We start from the raw sequence: 22,914 nt of genomic DNA on the forward strand, positions 1-22,914 counted from the left end.
AACTGGCATGTTTGATTGTGCTTTGTAGGAACCAAAGAGCCATGAACTGCTGTGAACTGAAGACACGGTTCTGAATCTAGGTTTGACCGATGTAGGATGAAGGTTAGAAATCTGATAAAAGGCCAAACATGAGAATATCTGTCAGATCCACGTGTCATGAAACTCCTGGACTTAAATAGAAAAAATGAGCTGCAGTAGATCATGAGAGAGATAAAGATCAAACGAAGATCTGGATGTGGAGTAAAATGAAGAACTGACGTGTCTAAAGTTCACACATTTATTTCTGAGAGTGTGACTGTGGTCACTTTATCTTTACAGTTTCTCTGGCCTCTGTTTTCATTCTCAACGTGTTATTTTCCACCCCACTGGACTTTTGAAAAGACAGTTTAATGTTTATAATAAATACGTTGACTGAAAATACTCTTAAAAATCATAATATTACAGATTTTGTTCTGAATTTATTTTATCGAATAGTTCTATCCAAGTCACATGTAGATTTGTTGTCATCTAAAGGCCTTATGGGATTGTATTTTGTGGATAAGCATTTAGTAAATTAACATCAATTGTAAATGTAAATTTCAATCAAGACTAGATCATTTTATTCTATGATGGTGTTTTTGACATGTTCAATCTAAAGATCTATAAGCAAGTCAAAGTTATTTATTTTATATAATGACAAAGGGTGGATGTTATTGTCAGTACATTGCTTCTGATGACCAGTATTGCATTGTGGGACATTTCCATTCCTCAATTGAGTAAGGTGTCTTGTTAATGTACATTTAAAGGCTAACTTGAGATACCAAGTGCTGAAATAGTTTTGATCAGTTTTTGGTTCATAGTTGTTCAGTCATGCAGCAAACTTTAAAATGAAAAAGCTGATTGTTGATTTATTCCTCATGACTAACAGAATAAACATGTCAAATTAGCAGTGACTAATATATGAGGCAGGTATATATATAATATGATAATTCTGATATTATGTGATGAGCATGTGATGTGTCGTATTCAAGTGTGTTAATTTAATACAGTATTATGAGATAGAAGCATAGAGTAATGAAAAACTATTTAGCATTTAGATGTTTTATTTTAGCATCAGAGTGCTGAAAAGCTACAATGTCCCACAAAAAGTATATCAGTGTGTGTAACTCAAGATCAGCTCTGTAAAGATGTTTGACCTGACATGTGGATCTACAGATATTCTCATGTTTGGCCTTTGGCTTTAATGTCTGAACTTTAGACTTTTCCTTTGGCTGTCAAAAAAGTATTTCGCTGAAGCCAGATCTCGTCATAACAACATAAGGATAATTGGACTTCCAGAAGAAAAAAACTTCGACTACTGTGGCGATTTCCAAGCTACTTAAAGAGGCACTTTGCATCGACAAGGACATCATTACTGACAGGTCACATCGAACATTACAGCCGAAGCCAGGACCGGGGGAGCGTCCACGAGTTATTGTGGCAAGATTGCATTATCACTCTGACTGTGTTGATGTCTTAAAGCGGTCACGCAAGAGGAGACAGCTCAAAGTCGGTGAGTGAGTATATTTCATCTTCCCGGATTTTACAACACAAACTGCTCGTGCCTGGTCTGCCTTCGTTGAGGTTCGCCAGTAATTACTCTCAATTCCTGGGTTGAAGTTTGGTTTTCTTTATCCAGCTAGACTGTGTGTTACTTTCAACAGGGCCGAAAGGCAGTTCAACTCAGCGGATCTGGCTAAGGCCTATGTCAAATCTTTACAGTCTCACCAGAGAGCGTCTAGTGACTCATAAGTGTTTATGTGTAGATATGTGAGTAGGGAAATTTAACCCTTAGTATTATGCATGAGACACTGGACTATGGGGTACTTTTGAATGTGATTTAGTATTTATTTTTCTTTCCTTTCTTCACTCTCCATTTTGACCTTCATAAAGTCTTGAATACAGAAGATTTTTTTTATATTATAGGTTTACTGTCTAATTATTAGTCAAACCGGGTTACTGTTTTCCTAATTAATGTATAAATGCAATGTTATTGGTTATTGAAGAGTTTTAGTGGGTCATCTGGTGTAATATGTTCTAGTGCGTTTTTGTTATTGAATCTTATATTCTGCATGTCTTCATCCTTTCTTTGTTAATCTCTAATCACGAGCAGTTGTTGTATGTGTTGGCTCCGTTTGGAGTCTGCACATGGGTTTGCATCATTTGGGGATGCGGACATTGGATGTGCTTGGGTGGGTGGGGCTGTTCTGTGGTTGATCGGGGGGTTGTGCATTTGAAAAGGTTAAATACTGACATTGCTTTCCTACAGGAGACACACTTGACCAAGATCATCTGAAGCTTAAGTGTTCTTGGGTAGGGGAAGTTTTTCATTCTAATTTCAACTCAAAAGCCAGAGGGGTTGCCAAAATGATTAACAAAAGGGTTCATTTTCTTCTACTAATGTAATAGCTGATAAAAATGGTATTTGATTGTTGTCGGCACCATATTGCAGAATCCTGTGATTCTTGTCACTGTATATGTGCCAAATTTTGATGATCCGGGCTTTATAAACAAGTTATTTGAGATCCTCCCCTCATTAAATAGTCATTTACTTATATCTTACTTAGATCTTAATTGTGTAATTGATCCTGCTATGCACCGCTCTAGTTCCAGGACAATGACTCCATCATCTATGTCTAGATCAATAGTTGAATTCATGTCCAAAAATGGTTGTGTTGATCTATGGAGATTTTATAACTCTCAAGATAAGGTATTTTCTTTTTTCTCACAAGTCCATCAGTCATACTCCAGTATTGATTATTTTCTTTATAGATAGCTCCCTAATACCCAAAGTAACATCTGTTTCTTAACACGCTATTGTTACTGTGCTTCAGAAATTTGGATTTGGGGATAAATTTATTAAGTGGATACATCTTTTATATGCTTCTCCTTATGCGAGTGTGCACACCAATAACAATAGATCCAGCTATTTTAGACTGGGATGGGGAACACGACATTGTGCCCACTTTCCTCTTTGATGTTCGCCATAGCCATTCAACCATTGTCGATTGCTTTGAGGTCTTCTCCATTGCTGCAGGGAGTGGTGAGGTCAGGCATTGAAATTAGGCTATCACTTTATGCTGATGATCTTTTATTATATGTATCTAACTCGATTTCGAGTTTTCCAGTTATTTTATCCATGTTGCAAAAATGTGGCTCTTTTTCCAGATACAAAATAAATCTGCGTTTTCCGATTAACGTAAACTTATATAGCACTTTTTTTAAACTTAGAGGTTACCAAAGCACTTTACACTGTGTTCCATCACCCATTCACACACACACTCATACACCAGTGGCGGCAGAGCTGCCATGCAAGGTGCTAGCCTGCCATTGGGAGCAACTTGGGGTTCAGTGTCTTGCCCATGGACACTTCAACATGTGGAGTCGTGTGGGCCGGGAATCGAACTGCCAACCCTGCGATTGGCAGCCAACCTGCTCTACCACCTGAGCCACAGCCGCCACATTTTGGCATTAATATTACTCACTCTCTGTCCTCTCTTGTATCTGCCAATATTTCTCCTTTGTTGGAACAGACTAAGTCTGATTTTCAGCGATGGAGCAATCTGCCTCTATTGTTAATAGGTCAGACCAATGTTGTGAAAATGAATGTTTTGCCCAAGTTTCTTTTTGCCTTTCAGTGCATCCCTCTGTTTCTCCCTAAGCATTTTTTTAAATCTATTGACTAGACTGTCATTGACATTCTTTGGGGTGGTAAAGTACCCAGAATTTGTAAATCATTGCTTAATAGAACTGAACGGTGGGCTCTCTTTACCAATTTCATGTTTTACTTTTGGTCAGTTAATATTCACAAGATAACATTTTAGCTCAGTTCGTCCACAGACTGGAAGCAAACTCATGTATATCTACCTCTTTGCTGGCCTTGCTTAATTCACCCCTATCTTTTAATGTCTCCGGCATCCTTGGTACATAATGCAGTAGTTGTATCTACCCTTTGGATTTGGTGCCAGTTTAGGCGACATTTTAAATGTACTTCTGCTACAACATTGATGCCGCTATTGAGGAATCATATGTTTCCCCCATCTCTTAATGATCCTGTACTTAAGCAGTGGCACGCAAAGGGCTTGAAATGTTTTCAAGACTTTTAGAGATGCTAGAGATGGCTCATTTTGTAGCCATGTACAGCTATCTTCTGATTTGGGGCTATCCGGTCACACTTGTATCGATTTTTGTAGAATAGACACTGCTCTCCTACCTTATTCTCTAATTACCCATCTCTGCCCCTGATGCTAGTATTTGAAGAATTTCTGCAAATCACAAGTTTCAAGAATTTGTAGTTGTCTTTTAGGTTTAGATGACTTCTCTATTGACAAAATTAAAAGAGTGTGGGAGGGGGAGGTGGGAGAAAGTTTTGAAGAGGAGTGGTGGGCGGGTGCACTGGACAGAATACGTTCTAGTACTATTTATATAAGTCTTGGCCTCATACAATTTAAAATACTATACAGAATTAATTTATCCAAGGCCCGGTTATCTGAAACATTTCCTAATATTGAAAATAGATGTGACAGATGTCATGCTGTTTGGAGTAATTTGAGTCATATGTTTTTTACTTGCCCTATGTTGCAATATTTTCTGGTCAATTATTTTACAATTATGTCTGAAGTGTTAAAAATGAGAATTGATGATTGCCGAATGTTTATTGTCATGGATGCATCAAACACAATCTCAGGTAGCAGGGAATGAAGTGCACAATGCGCCTAAATAGCACAATATATAGATCTTCAAATGATAAAATCACATTAAAGTTGAACAAAAATAATCTCTGTCACTGCCTGCATCATAGTAGGCCTATTCTTAATCGATGGAAAATGCATAAATCTGCCCGGACAGGTTCACTTCCATGAGGCAATGAAAATAGGACTTTTTCGGGATGCTTTCATTTTTAAATGATTCAGCATTTAACTTGTGTAATTATTGTCTGCAAACCAAAGCAAAAGGGGGGAAAACACTTACCATTAATCAAACTTTACCAGGTGAAAAACAATTTAAAAACAGTGCAGACGCAGGTGTAACTCGCTCCATTGCCCACTTGAAAAACTGACCCAAAACTGGCCCAAAACCTGTAGGTTTGTTGGGTACTGTCGGATTCAGATCAGGTTGAAGACCTCTAAACATGGGCAGAATAACAGAATAGTGATTTTGGTATTTGAATGCTGTAGAAAAGGCCCGATATGCATATTTAGGGACATTAGTGCCCCTTGTGACTTTAAGACGCATTGCGCTGATGACTCAGCATTTCCCTTTAACTGTTCAGTATTGACAAGACGCAGTTCGGAGAGCACGGAGATAGTTCCCCGTCTGTCGCTCACTTCGACGATGTGTCGAAGAAGCAACACTAGGGGTCTCACTTGAGAGCCTCGCACATCTCTGAACTTGAGAAAAGGCCAATGAGAAATTGGCAGACAGAATTTGCATGTCCTTATCCCGGACATATAGGTATAAAGGGAGGAAATCATGCGTCTGTCCATTCAGATTTTTTCTTCGGAGCCGAGCGGTTGTGTGATCAGCAAGCTGTATTCAATTACTGTTCCACTCATCTCTACAGAGCATATGCTGTTGGATCTACGGCGCATATCAGCGACTTTCTCCTTCTCTGCACGGCAGTGCAGCTTTGCCCCTGGGCGCTTCGACTGCACTTCTAAAAGAGAAATATTTTCTAAAAGAGTTTAATTTCTCTAAAAAGAGCAATAAACAGCACCTTTTCAGGACGCATCTTTATGAAGATGCCCTTCCGCCCCTGTTTATTTCCTGGATGCGGTCGATTTCTCTCTGCTCCTGATGGTCACAGACTTGGATGGTCACTACGAGAACCTCACCATGGCAACATTGCGGTCGTGGCTTTCCAGTCTGCTTACTCCCTCGAGCTCCCCGAGTTGGATGACGAGTTCGCAGCTGTACCGGAGAGCATTCCAGTGTCTGACACGGAAGACTCGACTGGACTGCCACCTTTGGGCTAGCACACCCAGGCTGAGTCTGACGCCCAGTTGGCTGTCATGCTTTCCTGGGCCGCCGTCAGCATGGGGTGGTACTGGGACTCTCCACCCACAGCCTTCACGGCTAGATGATTGGTTTCTCGGGTCCGGGCGCCGCTCACAGCCACACCCCCACTCCCGGTTCCTTTCTTCCCGGAGGTGCATGATGAGCTGATAAGGTCTTGGAGGACCTTTCACTGCCCGCAACCGACCTCCTCGCTCATCCGCTCTCACTACCCTTGACGGCGGGGCAGGGTACTCGGAGGTCCCCCAGGTGGACAGAGCGGTTGCGATCCACCTGTGTCCCGAGAACACTGCCACCTGGCGGGGTCATATGAGGCTCCTGTCCAGAGCCTGTGGGCTAGCATCTTCTCTGGTGGCTAAGGCCTATGGTGCTGCTGGACACAGCCTCCGCCCTGCATTCCATGACACTCCTACAGGTGCACCAAGCCAAGGCACTTAAAGAGCTGCACAAGGGTAGTCCTGACCTTGGATAGATGCAGGAAATGCACTCGGCAACCGATCTCGCCCTCCGTGTGATGAAGGTCACGGCACGGTCTCTTGGGCAGTCGATGTCCACCCTGTTGGTACAGGAACGCCACCTTTGGCTCAACCTGGTCGAGTCGAGAGCAGTTGACAAGGTTTGATTCCTTGATGCCCCATCTCCCAGGTTGGCCTGTTTAGCGACACAGTCAGTGACTTTGTCCGGCAGATTTCGACGTTGAGTAAGCAGACAGAGGCTATCCAGCATATCCTGCCCCAGCACAGCTCTAGATCCCGCACCCTGTCTGCTCATTGCCAAGGGTGTCCTCCTGTGAAGGTAACACCGGCTCTGCCACCGCCCAGTGGGGCAGGAAGCAGACACCACCCATCTCATGGCCAGCTGCCAAGACCCCGAGGAAGGCTTCAAAATGCCCCTGAGATGGGCAGCTCAGGAAGTCCGGAAGCTGCACTTCAGGGACTGGTAAGAAGACCACTCCTTCCCCTGGTGGAGGGCTGTGCGGAGAATCTTTATTTCCCTTTTCTTTTGGTTGTTGCACATGTCCAATGGGCTGCAGTACCCACTTTTTCAAGAAAAAAGCAGTTTACTCACTTTCTGGGCCCTATGCTCGGTGCACAAGGCCGTCGTTCTCACGACCACCAGGCACGTTTCTCTTTGGCAGGATTGGCGCCCCGGGTTTGGGTCTCCCGCTCCTGCATGCCCAGCTGTGGCACAAATCCACCACCGCTATGATCGCCTCCCATGGGTTACAAGGACGAGATTCTTCCTCTCCCAGACAGTTCCGGTAGCATCTATCACCTGTGACCAGACCTCTGGAATCTCCACATCTAGCCCTTGCATGGGACATGGAAGACTTAAGTGGCCTACCACCTGTTGTGGTAGATGTGATCACTCAGGCCTGGACCCCCTCAACAAGGTGCCTGTATGACTTGAAGTGGCATCTGTTCACTAAGTGGTGTCCTTTCCGACATGAAGACCCCCAGAGATGCGCAGTCGGATCAGTGCTTTCCTTTCTGCAGGAGAGGCTCGGAGGGCGGCTGTCCCCCTCCACCTTGAAGGTGTATGTGGCCGCTATATCGGCACATCACGATGCAGTAGACGGTAAGTATGTTTTTTCACTGTCTAAGGGGCCCCTGATAAGCTATAGATTTCAAATTGGAGTCATTTGGAATCTTTCTGAGGGGTGTCCACGAAAAGCCTATAGAAATTAATGGAATAAGTTGCTCGTGGGATGTGCCCTGGCAGAGTGCCTAGAGGTCTCACGGACTCCAAATTTCACACAGTGGTAGCCCGATGTCCCTCGAAAGACATATCGAGAGCATGAGGCTCTAGAAAAAAGGAAAGTATATTTTTAGAGTATATGCAAGATTCTCTCACACAGGCCACTTGCACTCACAGCTCAACAGAGCCTCTTGAAGAAATCTTGGGATTTACACTCAGGAAGGTTCTAGAGTCCCCACATTTTTCAAGGTCCTATGACCTTTGGAACCCCCTTTTCTAGACGTACCACTTGCAACTTAAACAATGCAAAATCCATAAGTAATCCATGGACGTTGTCACTTTTAGGGCCCCTTTAGTATTAAAAAAGGTCGTAGGGCTTCAGAACTCTGGACACCAACACAGGGCACCGCGACGAGACATATGTCAATTTTGGGATGATCGGACCTTTCTAGGTGCTGTACATGAAAAGCCTATAGAAATGAATGGAATAAGTTGCGCGTGTAACTCGTTCCTGTAATGATCCCTGAGGTTCTATGGAACCCAGACTTCACAGGCTGGTTGTCTGGATGCCTCCAAATATCATATCTAGAGCACAGATCTCTAGAACAAAGATAAATTGTTCTCAGCATTTTATTCTCGAATCTCCCCCACAGCCCTCTTGCTCACATAGCCAGGCAGAGCCTTTGTCAGACAGAGTTAGGATTAGAATATTGAGCAGAAAAAAAAAAAATATATATATATATATATATATATATATATATATATATATATATATATATATATATATATATATATATATAGAAAGCATCAAGATATATATATATATATATATATATATATATATAAGCAGCTTCAGAACTCGAGGGGGCCCTGGACTACCACAGAGTTCTGAATTTCACGGCCCTGACCTTTATTATAGAAATCCCACTTGCCACCTATTTTGGCCCATTCAGTAAGTTGCAGGTGGGCACGTTCTGCATGACTAAGCAGTAACCCTGGAAGTGCCTACCTGTGACTTATTCAATGGGCCTCAGTTAGGTATTTAGTGGACAATACATTAACAAGAGACATTTAATTCACTTATTTGTATTTATTGACAAAACTACATGTACAATGCTCAGGACACACCATTTAACACATTTATGTAACTTAAATTCACAAATATTTATACTTTGAATAAAAAAACATCTGTCCACGCACCACTTACGTGGAGCTTGTAAATTAAGTTGCAGGTGGGCACTTACCCACTCAGCAAAAACATAGCTTCAGAGCTTACTAGCTGACTTTTCTCAACTAAACCACTTGTTTTACACCCAGAACAGTCAAATGGTGTTATTTATCAAACTTGCAGTTCAATAAAGAGCATAATTTGCCAAAACACACTGTCCACAGAAAGCCTATTTGAATTAAAAATAGATTGCACGTGGGATGTACCTTGGCATCACATCCGGGGGGTCATACAGACCCCAAATTTGACACGGTGACACCTCGAGAGCCCCTCGACAACACACTAATGGGGCTGGTCTTATGATGGAGCCTATGGTGAGTGGACAATAGGAGATTCCCTATGCCCATTATAGCTCGAGACCACCTCTAGTAGTGTCCATACAGTGCCTTTGACCCATAAGTCCTGCCTTCCAAGATTTTGGGAAAAAATGCCCACTCGTAACTTATATAGCTTTCATGGGGGATCCAAATTCAACCTACGGTCCCTCGCACCAACTATTCGTCCAATGGCAGCTTTTTCAAATGGGGAAATTTCCACGAACCACCTTACTTCCCTTACATTATACAATAGCATTATATATAACATTAAACCTCATATAAGAAAATATCCCAGCTGCAATGGCCGCCAAATACATGGCTTTTGTACACTAATTTTTATTGAGTGCCATACACATGGTTTAATCAATCATGTTTAATGCCAAGACTAATAAAATGTGTATAAGTAAAAAAAGTCCATCCATGTATTTTTTACAATGTAAATACATTGTAAGAAGGACCATCCCATTCCCAGTATATTTACATTGGCAAAAATACAATACAATTTTTACAAGGTCCATACTCAAAATATTGACAAAAAACATATTTAGGTTACTATTTGACATACTTTGAACAACATGCACCTTTCAAAACCTCAAAAATCAACTGTCCACCAACCGTATATATTTTTGTATTGTATATATTAATAATAATAATAATAATACATTTTTATTTGTAATGCACTTTACACATGAAGGAACATATCTCAAAGTGCTACAAGTGCACAGGTAAAAAACAATAAAATAGATTAAAACACTTAATAACAAAATTAAGAACAATTGGTGACAACTAGAACAGGGTGTGTTTAAGAAAAAGCAGTTAAAAATAAGTGGGTCTTTAATTTATTTTTAAAAACCTCTGTAGACTGTGGCGCCCTCAGGTGATTAGGGAGAGCATTCCACATGCGAGGCGCAACTACCTGGAAGGCCCTGTCTCCCATAGTACGGAGTTTGGATTTAGGAACCTGGAGTTTGTGGCTGTCAGAAGAGCGGAGATGTCGGGGTGGATTATGCAAAGTAATGAGTTCTTTGAGGTACACTGGTGCGCTACCGTAGACACACTGATAGGTCAGGAGACAGATCTTATAATCAATCCTGAGTCTAACAGGGAGCCAGTGAAGTTTTTGGAGGATGGGTGTGATGTGCTCAAATTTGGGAACCCCCATCAGGACCCTGGCAGCGCAGTTCTGAATGTACTGCAATCTTTGTATGCTCCTGCCAGGGATCCCAACAAGGAGTGAATTGCAGTAGTCAAGCCTGGAGGAGACAAAGGCATGCACCAGCATCTCTGCATCTGAAAAAGAGAGGGAGGGGCGGAGTTTGGAAATGTTCCGGAGATGAAAAATTGCAGTTTTACAGGTGTGTTGGATGTGAGCGTTAAATGATAGGTGGGCATCAAATCGTACCCCAAGTTTGTTATAGAGGACGCCAAAGAAATATCATGGCCAGCAAATGAGTAGACTGTCAGGGGGAAGATCGGAGTTGGTGTGGGGTCCCAATGAGGAGACCTTCTGTTTTGGTGCTGTTTAACTGGAGGAAGTTATCTATCATCCATGCCCTTGTCTCCTCCAGGCAGGCATTTAGAGTGGAGAGTGAAGGTGTAGATGATGTGGGGTCCAGCTTGACATAGAGCTGAGTATCATCAGCATAGCAATGGAAGGCAACGCCATGCTTGCTGATGATGTGGCCCAATGGGAGCATATAAATGCAGAAGAGAGTAGGGCCGAGAACAGAGCCCTGGGGCACTCCACAAGTAACTGTGTAGGGCCTCGACCTGGCTCCCCCAGGGCCACATACTCAACTCTATCAGTCAGGTAGGATCGAAACCATTGAAGTGCTGTATGTGAGATGCCAATGAAGTATTGCAGACGATGGAGTAAGATGGTATGGTCAACAGTGTCGAAGGCGGCTGTGAGGTCCAAGAGAATAAGGAGAGATGGAGAGCCCTGGTCAGCAGCCACAAGAAGATCATTTGTGACTCTGACCAGGGCTGACTCTACGCTGTGGCCGGAGCGGAAACCAGACTGAAATTTTTCATAGAGACTATGTGAATGAAGATGATTATGAATTTGAGTTGAAACAACTTTTTCAATAACTTACTTATATTACAGGTGGGATATCTCAGAGGGGCCACTAAGAGAGATGAAACCTCCACTTTTGTGCTTGTCTTGACATTATCTCCAATAATGGAGATTGAAGAAAGTCAAAAATGTCACAGAAATGTAATAAAAACTCAAACTGGACAACATTTTTGACTTTCTCTGAACTACTTCAAATTTGCACCATTGGAAGGGGAGGTTGCACCATTGGAAGGGGAGGTTAGGGCAAGCACAGGAGTGCAGGTCTAAAGTTTATAAGTGGTGACAACTTGGAAATCCCACCTGCAATGTATACAATACAAAAATATACATGGTTAATTTTTGAGGTTTTGAAGGGTGCATACTGTTCAGAGGGAGTCACATAGTCACCTAAATATGTTTTTAGTCAATATTTTGATCATGCACATTGTAAAAATGTATGTCCATGAACCAGGTAATCAGATCACTTTCAATTAATTTAATTGGTGTCAAAGACATGGTTGGTGGACATGAAGTCCTCAGGACATCAAGTCATACTGGAAGGTCCCATCTGTAATGTATTCAATTGCATCCAAACACATTCATTGTGGTCAGTCCTATTTTATGCTTGTTATACATAATTTCAAATTAAAAGTTATGTAAATGTTTCATTTGTATGCCCTGTGTGCAAAACATGTGTTTCAAACAATAATATTTTTTTTTAAATAATAATTAATTTAAATTAAATGTCCATAAACCTATTCTTTGGTGGCTATTAAATACATTGCATGTGGTATCTTCCTGTGTTCAAATACACTGTTTATGGATGCCCCGCCACCTCCGGGACAAACCCCGGTGTCTAGGGCCACACAGGGAGTAAGTCACCTAATATACTTGGTAAGTGGACAAATACACTGTTTATGGACAGCCCCTCCCCCTCCCAGTATTTTCCAAAAAAAGATTTCTCTGTTGGTAAACCACATCTCCCTTGGCAGAGGCTCCTCTGTCCCCAGTCACCGTCACTTGCAGTAACTCCCCCCCCTGTTGGGTTGGATCTACCATGGGACCCTTACACACGTCGTGCTTCCGACAGGAAAAAAACTCTGTAAGGCCATGTGACGTATTCCCACTCTAAATGCCCCCCCTTCTCTGGGCAAGGTGTGGTCTCTGCAGTGTCCTTCTCTTTGGAGGGACACCCCTGACGTGGACCTTATATGGCCCCCAGCTGAACTATTTTGTTCCTTTTTGGGGAGAACAAATGAGAAAAGGTGGCAGCTGGGTCAGCAGGTCCTTAATTTTTGAGCAGTCTACTGTCCCTGATGTGCAGGGGACCGTTCGATGCCTACCAGTGCATTGGGGGTAGTTACATGATGCCCTGGTGTGCTGCAACGAGGCATACAGAGCTCTGCCCGTCTTGCACCGCCAGTCCATGTAACACGGTTCGGTATGCATGGCATTTTCCATGGGCAGCCCTAGTGTCACATCATCAACACAATGTTGAGTGAGTGACAGAAGGGGAACATTTCGGTTACTAATGTAACCTGATGGAGGGAATGAGATGTTGTGTCCCTCTTGCCACAACACTGAACAACCCGCTGAAATGGCCGGGAGCGTGTCTCGATTCCTCAGTGTGAAACCTGAATGATTGGTTGCAATACCTGTATGTCTGGGTGAGTGGCATGCAAATTCCACTCGCCAATTTTCATTGGCCTTTTGTCATACGATCAGAGATGAATTGGGCTCCCAGGAGTGACCCCTAGTGCCACTTCATTGACACAATTTCGAGTGAGTGACAGAAGGGGAACAACGAATTACTGCTCTGACACAATGTCTTGTTCCCTCCATCAGGGAACGGAGGTTACGTTAACCGAGACGTTATTTACGTTCACGTGGGCACAGTTGAACACTTCCATTTCCTTTATTATGACCCGTTTGTTGGATGTTTGGTATGAAGGGAGGGGGTGAGTAGAAGGAACACTAACTTTCTGTTGACCATAACTGACCATGTTATGAATTTGCATTGCAAGTTTTATATCTCTCATCACAATAAAACATAATTCAAGAAAGACAACAGCTTTGCGTTTTGTTGAGAAGGAAGAGTGGTCACAAACAAGTCAAGGAATTTCTCCCACTACCAAGCCTCCCAATGTCTACTGGATGCTGTTAATAACAAGTATAGACCAGCATGGATTTCTGGGCTGGTTGGTACTGGTCTAGCTGGTGGACCAGTCAAGCTGAATCTGACTTTTGACAGCTAAAAATGAATCTGTGCACAAACTGGATCCAAATGCCAGTCATGAGAATATCTGTAGATCCACATGACTGGAAACTCAATGCACTTCAACAGCAGTCATCATAATCAGAATCAGAAGAATCAGAATCAGAATCAGCTTTATTGCCAAGTATGCTTACACATACAAGGAATTTGTCTTGGTGACAGGAGCTTCCAGTCAACAACAATACAAACAATACCAAAAACAGCAGCAAGACATAGGTAATAAAAACAAAAAAGAGCACAAAATAAATAATTATACATATACGTACATACACTCACCTTCATACATACCCACATACGTGCATACACTCACCTTCATACATAACCACATACACACACGTAGTGCAAATCTAATACAATCTGTTATATAAAGAACAAAAACCTGTATAACATGTAAGTAATGGCAGAAGTGGATATGTTGGATAATATAAATGAAAATTAAAATTAAACTGTGTATTGCACATAATTATTGCTCAATGGGGCAATTTAATTGTTCATTAGATGGATGGCCTGAGGGAAAAACTGTTCCTGTGTCTGACGGTTCTGGTGTTCAGAGCTCTGAAGCGCCGGCCAGAAGGCAACAGTTCAAAAAGGTAGTGGGCAGGGTGAGTGGGGTCCAGAGTGACTTTACCAGCCTTTTTCCTCACTCTGGAAGTGCATATTTCTTGAAGGGGGGGTGGGGGCAGGGGGGCAACCAATAATCCTCTCAGCAGACCGAACTGTCCTTTGTAGTCTTCTGATGTCTGATTTCGTAGCTGCACCAAACCAGACAGTTATTGAAGTGCAGAGGACAGACTCAATGACTGCTGAGTAGAACTGTTTCAGCAGCACTGGTGGCAGGCTGAACTTCCTCAGCTGGCGAAGGAAGTACAACCTCTGCTGGACCTTTTTCACAATGGAGTCGATGTGTATCTCCCACTTCAGGTCCTGTGAGATGGTAGTGCCCAGGAACCTGAATGACTCCACTGCTACCACAGTGCTGTTTAGAATGGTGAGGGGGGACAATGTTGGGGTGTTCCTCCTAAAGTCCACAATCATCTCCACTGTTTTGAGTGTGTTCAGCTCCAGGTTGTTTTGACTGCACCAGAAAGCCAGCCGTTCAACCTCCTTTCTATATGCAGACTCATCATCATCTCGGATGAGGCCGATGACAGTGGTGTCGTCTGCAAACTTTGGTTTAGGGAGTTGGTTTAACTTAGTCCGGAGTATATCTGGTATGATTGTGTTGAAAGCCGAGCTGAAGTCCACAAAAAGGATCCTTACGTATGTCCCCGGTCTGTCCAGATGTTGCAGGATATGATGCAAACCCATGTTGACTGCATCATCCACAGACCTGTTTGCTCGATAAGCAAATTGAAGGGGGTCCAGAAAGGGTCCAGTGATGTCCTTCAGGTGGGCCAACACCAGTCTCTCAAATGACTTCATGACCACAGATGTCAGGGCGACAGGTCTGTAGTCATTAAGTCCTGTGATTTTGGGTTTCTTAGGGACGGGGATAATAACTGAGCGTTTGAAGCAGCATGGGACTTCACACTGCTCCAGTGATCTATTGAAGATCTGAGTGAAGATGGGGGCCAGTTGGTTAGCACAGGAACGAAGGCAAGCTGGTGAGATGCCATCTGATCCTGGAGCCTTCCTTGTCCTTTGCTTCCGAAAGACACGGCACACATCGTCCTCACAGATCTTGAGTGCAGGTAGTGTAGCAGGAGGGGGGAGGAGGGGGGTTGCAGGAGGTGTTAATGGTTGTGTGAAATGAAGGTCCGAGTGCATGTGGGGTGTGAAATCGGGCCTTTCAAATCTGCAGTAAAACACATTCAGGTCATCAGCCAGTCGTTGGTCCGCCACAGGGTTGGGGGTAGGAGTCCTGTAATTAGTAAGTTGTTTCAGGCCACTCCACACTGATGCAGGGTCGTTAGCTGAAAACTTGCTTTTCAGCTTCTCAGAGTAACTTCTTTTAGCCACTCTGATTTCCCCATTCAGTGTGTTCCTGGCCCGATTATACAAGACTCTATCCCCACCCCTGTAAGCCTCCTCTTTGGCATGACGAAGCTGTCTTGAGTTTTCCTGTGAACCATGGTTTATCATTGTTGAATGACAAAAATGTCCTAGTAGGGATGCACATATCCTCACAGAAACTGATGTATGATGTAACAGTATCTGTGAGCTCGTCCAGGTCTGTAGCTGCAGCTTCAAAAACACTCTAATCAGTGCAGTCAAAGCAGGCTTGTAGTTCCAGCTCTGCTTCATTAGTCCATCTCCTTATAGTCCTTACAACTGGCTTTGTTGATTTTAATTTCTGCCTGTAGGTCGGGAGAAGATGAACCAGACAGTGATCAGAGAGTCCCAAAGCTGCACGTGGGACAGAGCGATATGCATCCTTTAATGTTGTATAGCAGTGATCCAATATATTCCTGTCTCTGGTGGGGCATGTAATGTGCTGTCTGTATTTGGGCAGTTCTCGTGTGAGATTAGTTTTGTTAAAGTCCCCAAGAATAATAATGACTGAGTCCGGGTATTGTTGTTCTGTGTCTGAGATTTGATCAGCCAGCTGTTGCAGCGCTAAGTTCCCAGACGCGTTAGGAGGAATGTAAACACTCACCAGAATAAACAAAGAAAACTCCCGCGGCGAGTAGAACGGCTTACAGTTAATAAAGAACGCTTCCAGATTAGGACAGCACATCCTCTTTAGTGTTGTTACATCTGTACACCAACTTTCGTTGATGTAAAAGCATGTTCCACCACCTCTCGTTTTCCCCGTTAACTCCGCGATGTGATCCGCTCTGAACAGCTAGAAGCCCGGCAGATGTAATGCACTGTCCGGAATGGCTTCACTCAGCCAGGTTTCAGTGAAGCACAGTGCAGCAGAGTTTGAAAAGTCCTTATTAGTATGTGTGAGGAGATGTAGTTCGTCCGTTTTGTTGGGAAGAGAGCGGAGATTTGCGAGATGAATGCTCGGCAGTGCTGTTCGAACGCCGCGCTGACGGAGTTTAACCAGCGCGCCAGCTCGTCTCCCTTGCCTGCGTCTCGTAGCGCATCTAAACAACACAGCAACGCCTCCAACTAAAATGTCCAGCAAAACGTCCGAATATTGAAAAACCGGGAAAAGATTATCTGGTATGTGCTGCTGAATGTTCAGCAGTTCGACCCTGGTAAAACTGATTGGTAAAAGATTGCTAAACACAGGACAAACTAACAAAAACAACAAAAGAATTGAAGAGCTCCACACCGAGGCGGCCATCTGCGGCGCCATGTTGTAAAATGTTTTTATACTGTTGATGAGAAATAAAGATCAAATTAAGCGCTGGGTGGAATAAAAACTGAAGAACTGACTTGATTAAAGTTCACATATTAATTTTTGTAATTGTAAGCGTAACTGTAGTCAGTATTTTCTTTTTTCCTTTTTTACACTTTATGAGGAAGTCATCTCTGGCTTCTTTAAGCTTCAACTTCCTAACACCATTTAACAGTGCTCTACAGAAACACCAGAGCCACAATGTGCTTTAATGTCTGTAAAATTTTAATGTTTAGAATATATCATCACTGAAGATTGCCCTTAAAAATATCACAGGTTTATATAGTTTTATCCAAGTCATTCTATAAAATAATCAAATGGCCTAGATGTATCAGGTATTTTAAACATAAATCATTTGCTAAATACAAACACGGCTCTTGGACAGGAACCATATCTGTTTTAAACACCAATTTCTCCATATAAACTTTACAGAGCTCATGTACAACAATAGTGGAGAATAGAAAGAGACAAACGGTGAAATCAAATGCTATAAACATTATTATATAGAAATATCTATATATTAAAGAGAATTTTCAAAGCAGCAATGTGATCATAAGTGCACTGGAATTTCGGTGTAAATTATTCATAAATGCATTCTTGTCACAATGTAAATCTTCACAATGATTTTAATGTAATAATTCACCTAAAATTGTTTTGTATACTATTTAGGCAGAAACCCGCTCTGCTTGTGTGTAAACCGGCATATTGACACTAAAGGAACTGCAGACAGAGCTGTTACCCAGCAAGCAATTAAGCGTCTAATAGACGTCTAATAGCCGTCAAAACACAGCCCAGACGTCTAGGCTAAAACAAGGCTAATTTTGGTCTGTCAGTGAAAATCTAATAGACGTCTAAACATAGTCATCAATTAGACAGCTATTGAACGACTACACATATACGTCTAATAGACAGTGAATATGGGTCTAGGCTAAAACAAGGCTGAAATTGGTCTGTCAGTGAAAATCTAATAGACGTCTAACCAGAGCCCAAGAATAGACTAATCACCAATTACACAGCTATTGAAGAACCAAATGTAATAGACAACAAAATGAGGCTAAAGGATTCTTTTCACTCAATTATAACATTCTCATAAATGACAATCCATCCAAACAAATTAAATATAAAATGTTTTATTTATAAAAATAGCATTAACAACTTAAAACAATTTACAAAAAGATCGAAACATAAAAATTAGCAAATAAAATATTACAAATACAATATAAAGATGATTCAAAATATGGAAAACAACTTAAGATAATAAAAATATAAAGAATTACCAAATTAAAAGTAAAATAAAATAACCGGTTATAAAACAACAATTAATTGTTAACTTTATTCCCATAACCACCCCCCTCTGCTCTCCCTGGTGCTTGTTTAAAATGCCCAGAAATTGCATTTCTTATTTCAAATTCAGTTGTTGCTGGAAAGTTGGTCATCACAGCATCTGCCAAACGAGAAAGAGATAATTGCACAAGAAAAGCATTGTTGACATAATTTTTAAATAATTACAGTAATTTTGACATTCATTATATTTTGCTTGGATGCAAACTAGAGATGGGCAATATAGAGTTAAGATACATGCATATCGTTTCCAAAGGAATATAGATTGAGACTATATAATTAATATCAATAGACAATAATTGATATAAATATTATTAATAGCTGACAGATTTTGCCTGCATAATGGTGATGCACTAATATATATATATATATTATTTAGCTCAAAAACTGAGATAAGCTCTCTGGTCAATGTGTACGCTCGTGAGCAGACGCTGACACACAAACCTCTAATGACTGAGAACAATGCAGTGTTTTCAAAAGCCACCTTCTGCAGTGGACCACCACCCTTCATATTGAACTTTGACATGAGGGAATTTTTGAAAACACTAAAATATAATACAAATTAAGGTGGTTAACAATTGTGGTTAAAGACTGACATTTCAAAATGTCAGTCTGACATTTGCACTTACATTTCAAAATTAACGTTAAAGGATGTGTTAAATCTCTTATTTACGTTGTGACCACATGAAAGACTTGATCAGTATTGACACCAGAATATTTGATTAATGTTGCACATTTGGTAGGCTTTACCTGTCCAGCATTCTTCTGGCACTGTCTTTGAGGTTTTTTCCTCCTATTTTGCACAACTTTGCCACCTGAACAACACATGCCAATTTCAGTATTTGGAAGGTAGTATTACAGTATATGCTTCAGTTTACAAGTTTTTACCAACCATAAAGGTTGATGCCCATTGACTTGAAAGTTTTCAATCACTATGCCTAAAAAAAACCTATTTCAGCAGATTAAATGAATTATTTTAATACTGATGAATTAATAATTATAATAATAATTATTATTATTATTAATAAATAATAATTAGTTTTAATTATTGCCATTTAAAATCATGTTTTTTTTACGCTTTACAATTTTTTTTTTTTTTAAAGTGTTTCAAACTCAATCTTAATGTACTTAAATGTACAATGACAAAGATATTGTATTTTTTGGCTCATAGTCTCCTCTTAGTATGCAATAAGTCACAGTTCAATCCTAGATTTAAAATTAAAGTTAAAATTTATTATAAACTTTGTCAAAGATGATCATTTTAGTGAGGAAAAGTTGCTCTGGAGTGTTTTTTGATTTGTTTATTTTACCATTGCTGCCCGGGTATTCTCACTTTCCAACTGCCTTTCTAGGTATTTGAAATCCTCCTCAGTAGCCAAGGTAGACAGGTGGAACACAGTGTCTGGTTCCACATTTTTACCAATTCTTCTCAGTTCTTCTTTTATTTCTATAAGCTGTGTCAACACTTTTCTTTGGAATCCTAAATGCAACAAAGGCCATGTTAATATCAAATACCATACAAAATAGCATCACAATACAGAGATATGACAACTCCAATACATCCATAACAAAGAAGTTGCATGAAAATTTGAACACAAATTTCTGCCTCATCTATAGGGGATATCAAGGAGAAGAACTGTGGCCAGCTATCAAACAGAAGTTAAAAGATAAAGTAGAAAATCTTTATTTACTCCCACGGTAGTGATTCAGGAAAATCGAGAAAAATATTCTAGTAACAATCCATTGATACTTACTTTTGTCTGTCATTGGGAACTTGTCTTGCTTTTCTGTAAAAAAAAGAAAGCAAAAACATGTAATCGATATGCAATTAAAAAAAACATGATTCTCCTAATAAATTGTTAGAAAGTAGTTACGCGGGCCCCTAAATTTTAAAACATCGACACATTAAAATTAATATGTTAATTAGATCATTTTAACTGATGATTCTTGACTAAACTTAATGTGGAAAAAGTTCAGCTCATAAGTATGTCCATACTAACCTTGGGGAGTCCTGGGTGTCCTGGCTGATTGGCGCTCAGTCCTGGTAACTAATGAAGTATCACTATATTATTATTTGGAATATTCACATCAGAATCTATAAACTCTGGCAAAACATGTCCATACTAACCTTGGGAATTTCTGTCTTGAGGAGTCCTGGGTGTCCTGGCTGATTGGCGCTCAGTTCTGGTAACTAATGAAGTATCACAATATAATATTGTCTGATTGCCGGATATTTTGCAATAAACTAGTTTTTAACTATTTTAATAAACTAGTTGATTTCAAAATAATACTGCTGGTTTTTAAACATTGAATGATTTAAGGCCAAAGTACATTTCTAATCTTCTGATGCATTATGAACCACCCAGAGCAGACCTCTCAGGTCATCTGGAACAGTAGCCAGCTACTTTTCTGTCCCCACAATCAAAACTAAACATGGAGAAGCAGCATTTAGTTTTTATGCACAATATATATGGAACAAGCTCACAGAAAACTGCAGGCCTGCTGCATCTGTTAATTCTTTTAGATCAAGTTTAAAGACTTTACTGTTTGCCGCTGTGTTTTATTAATTGGAAATAAATAATGTTTATTTATATTGTCTTTTTTTATATTTTCCTATGTTGCTGTTAAGTTCTATTAAAGCACTTTGAAAACTTGCCCTAATTCAAAAACTTATATTTCATATCTTAAAATAAAAACTAAAATGTATTTGTATCTTTTATAATAAATAATAATGTTTCATAGTTTCATGCTTAAAACCTTTAAACACAGTTGCAGTTCGCGTGCAGATAACTTTTTGGAGGGAAAAAAAAACTGCAATGTCAACACTGTATGTCACGGTTCCTAAACATTATAACAAATAATGTATTTAACTAATGAACATGTCAAAACGAACACGAATACTTACAAAATCAAAGTAGAAATGTTATGGTTTTATAAATGTGTCGCTCGCCCGTTGCTCTCCTCTCCAACAGGTGCTTTCTCGTGAAAAATATAATTGAAAATGGCGGAATTGTTAATCGCGAGATCTGGCAACAGTGATCTCGTCGCACGTCATGTCTCAGTAGGGCTTCGCTTGTGCCATCTAGCGGTTGATAATTGAAATAGAAGTTGTATTTAACTTAAAATGAAAGACAGTCCTATACTATCGTAGAATGTGTATGACTATGAATGTTACAGCAAAGATAATGCTATTTCAAATGTTTATAAAATTGAGGGCTAAAAGCAGTCTACACATATTGCCCGTCCAATTCAGAGCTGTTGCTTAAAAAAAAAAAGACCATGAAATGGCATCTTGTAGAGATTGGCATTGTGAACATGATGGGATAACAAATCTACCTGGCCTAAAACTAAAATGAATCATTCTTTACTTTTGACTCAAAGTGGGCTATAAAGTCGGTCTGAATAGGAGCTAAATCGTGAGCCTATAGAACGTGAAAGAAATGAAACTAAACACCTTGTAATCACTGTTGACTTTGCTTAAATGATGGAATACATCTCATACATCTTTATTTTTACCAAAACGACATGTATCCAAATTCAAGGTTATTTTGGCAAGTGGGTATATATCGGGCAAAACCGAGAAGGTGAAATTACGGCTAATGCTTGCGGTGAAATAGCCCATTTTACGAGCTAAATCGTGTCTACGCACAGCCTACACATAAACATAGCAAATAAATGTAACCAAACACTTTTTAATTACAGTTGACTTTGCTAACATGATGGAATATCTTACATCTCGCAAGTTATTTTTGAAAAAATTACATTTAACCAGATTCAATTTAATTTAGGCTAGAAGTGGGTTACACATAGTCGGACTATATCGGGTCTAGATTTAACCGAGACGTTGAAATGAAGGCTATTGCTTGCTGGGAGACCACCTTACCAGTCGCACTGCGACCTCTTGAATGAAACAGAAAACCTCTTATATTACAGAAAAGGATGTCATTCTAAATTGCCCTTAGGTGAGATAGAGGTCAAAATGGGATTTGCGTTGTATGGTCCTTAGCAAGTAAGGAGTGTTATCTTGGGTGGAGATGTTCATCAGTGTGAGAGTTTTATGACGTTGGTTCTCACAGAGTTCTTTGACTTTTACGACCTCTTGATGTCAGCCTTACAAAGTGAATACATAAACCTCATGGATCTTCTTCAGTGTGTCTGAAATCAACATGCAGAGACAAAAACATCAAACTCAAGTAAAAGTACTGGTACTTCCCAAAAACTGTAGAATAAAAATACCTGTCCTAATAACTACTCAAGTAAGAGTAAAAGTGTAATTGTATTGTACTGTGTATTGGGCTGAGAATACGATGAACCTGTATGCTGAAACACTGTATGCTGCAATTTCAAAATGTAGCATGCATATCATAATTTACATTCCCTTTTCTGTTTGCAAGAAATAATGAAAAATATATGTATCCTCCAAACATTTTATTTTTGACTGTCAACTTTTAAAATACTTCACTTATCTAAAAACCTGAATCTGATTCCAAAAAATAAAAGTGCAATGTGATTACAGAGATGAAAAGATGAAATGGTTATTTGCAATACACCAATTAAAATCGTAATGTATGAAACAATTACATTAAAATAAATTTATGTGAAGGGTCTAAATTTCCATTAATGTCGACAGAGCGAGTAATTGTTGTGCAAAAAACATTGATCAAAACAATGCAAAAA

At 40.4% G+C, this 22,914-nt stretch overlaps 2 protein-coding genes and 1 long non-coding RNA gene across 9 annotated transcripts in view; 2 read left to right on the forward strand and 1 right to left on the reverse strand.

Annotated features, from left to right (window-relative positions):
• The window catches only part of LOC127639469 (uncharacterized), an 808,968-nt gene that overhangs the window by 65,872 nt on the left and 720,182 nt on the right, over positions 1-22,914 (forward strand). The gene's annotated exons all lie outside the window — the stretch shown is intronic.
• Positions 1-22,914, forward strand: part of LOC127639752 (uncharacterized) — a 69,793-nt gene that overhangs the window by 24,534 nt on the left and 22,345 nt on the right. The gene's annotated exons all lie outside the window — the stretch shown is intronic.
• LOC127639747 (SLAM family member 5-like) overlaps positions 18,251-22,914 on the reverse strand; it is a 101,868-nt gene continuing 97,204 nt past the window's right edge. Inside the window, exons 7-14 of one of the 5 annotated variants that reach the window (XR_007970003.1) lie at positions 21,143-22,392; positions 20,366-20,428; positions 20,238-20,285; positions 19,992-20,024; positions 19,548-19,717; positions 18,988-19,052; positions 18,682-18,782; positions 18,251-18,340 (exon numbers count right to left, since the gene is read on the reverse strand). The gene's annotated coding sequence lies outside the window, so the exon portion shown is untranslated. Of the gene's footprint in view, positions 19,053-19,547; positions 19,718-19,991; positions 20,025-20,237; positions 20,286-20,365; positions 20,429-21,142; positions 22,393-22,914 lie in introns of all 5 variants that reach the window. The other 4 variants (XR_007970004.1, XR_007970001.1, XR_007970002.1 and 1 more) reach the window with 4 other exon arrangements.

This window comes from Xyrauchen texanus, chromosome 48 (genome assembly GCF_025860055.1).
Source record: "Xyrauchen texanus isolate HMW12.3.18 chromosome 48, RBS_HiC_50CHRs, whole genome shotgun sequence".
In the NCBI taxonomy this organism is placed as follows: Eukaryota; Metazoa; Chordata; class Actinopteri; order Cypriniformes; family Catostomidae; genus Xyrauchen; species Xyrauchen texanus.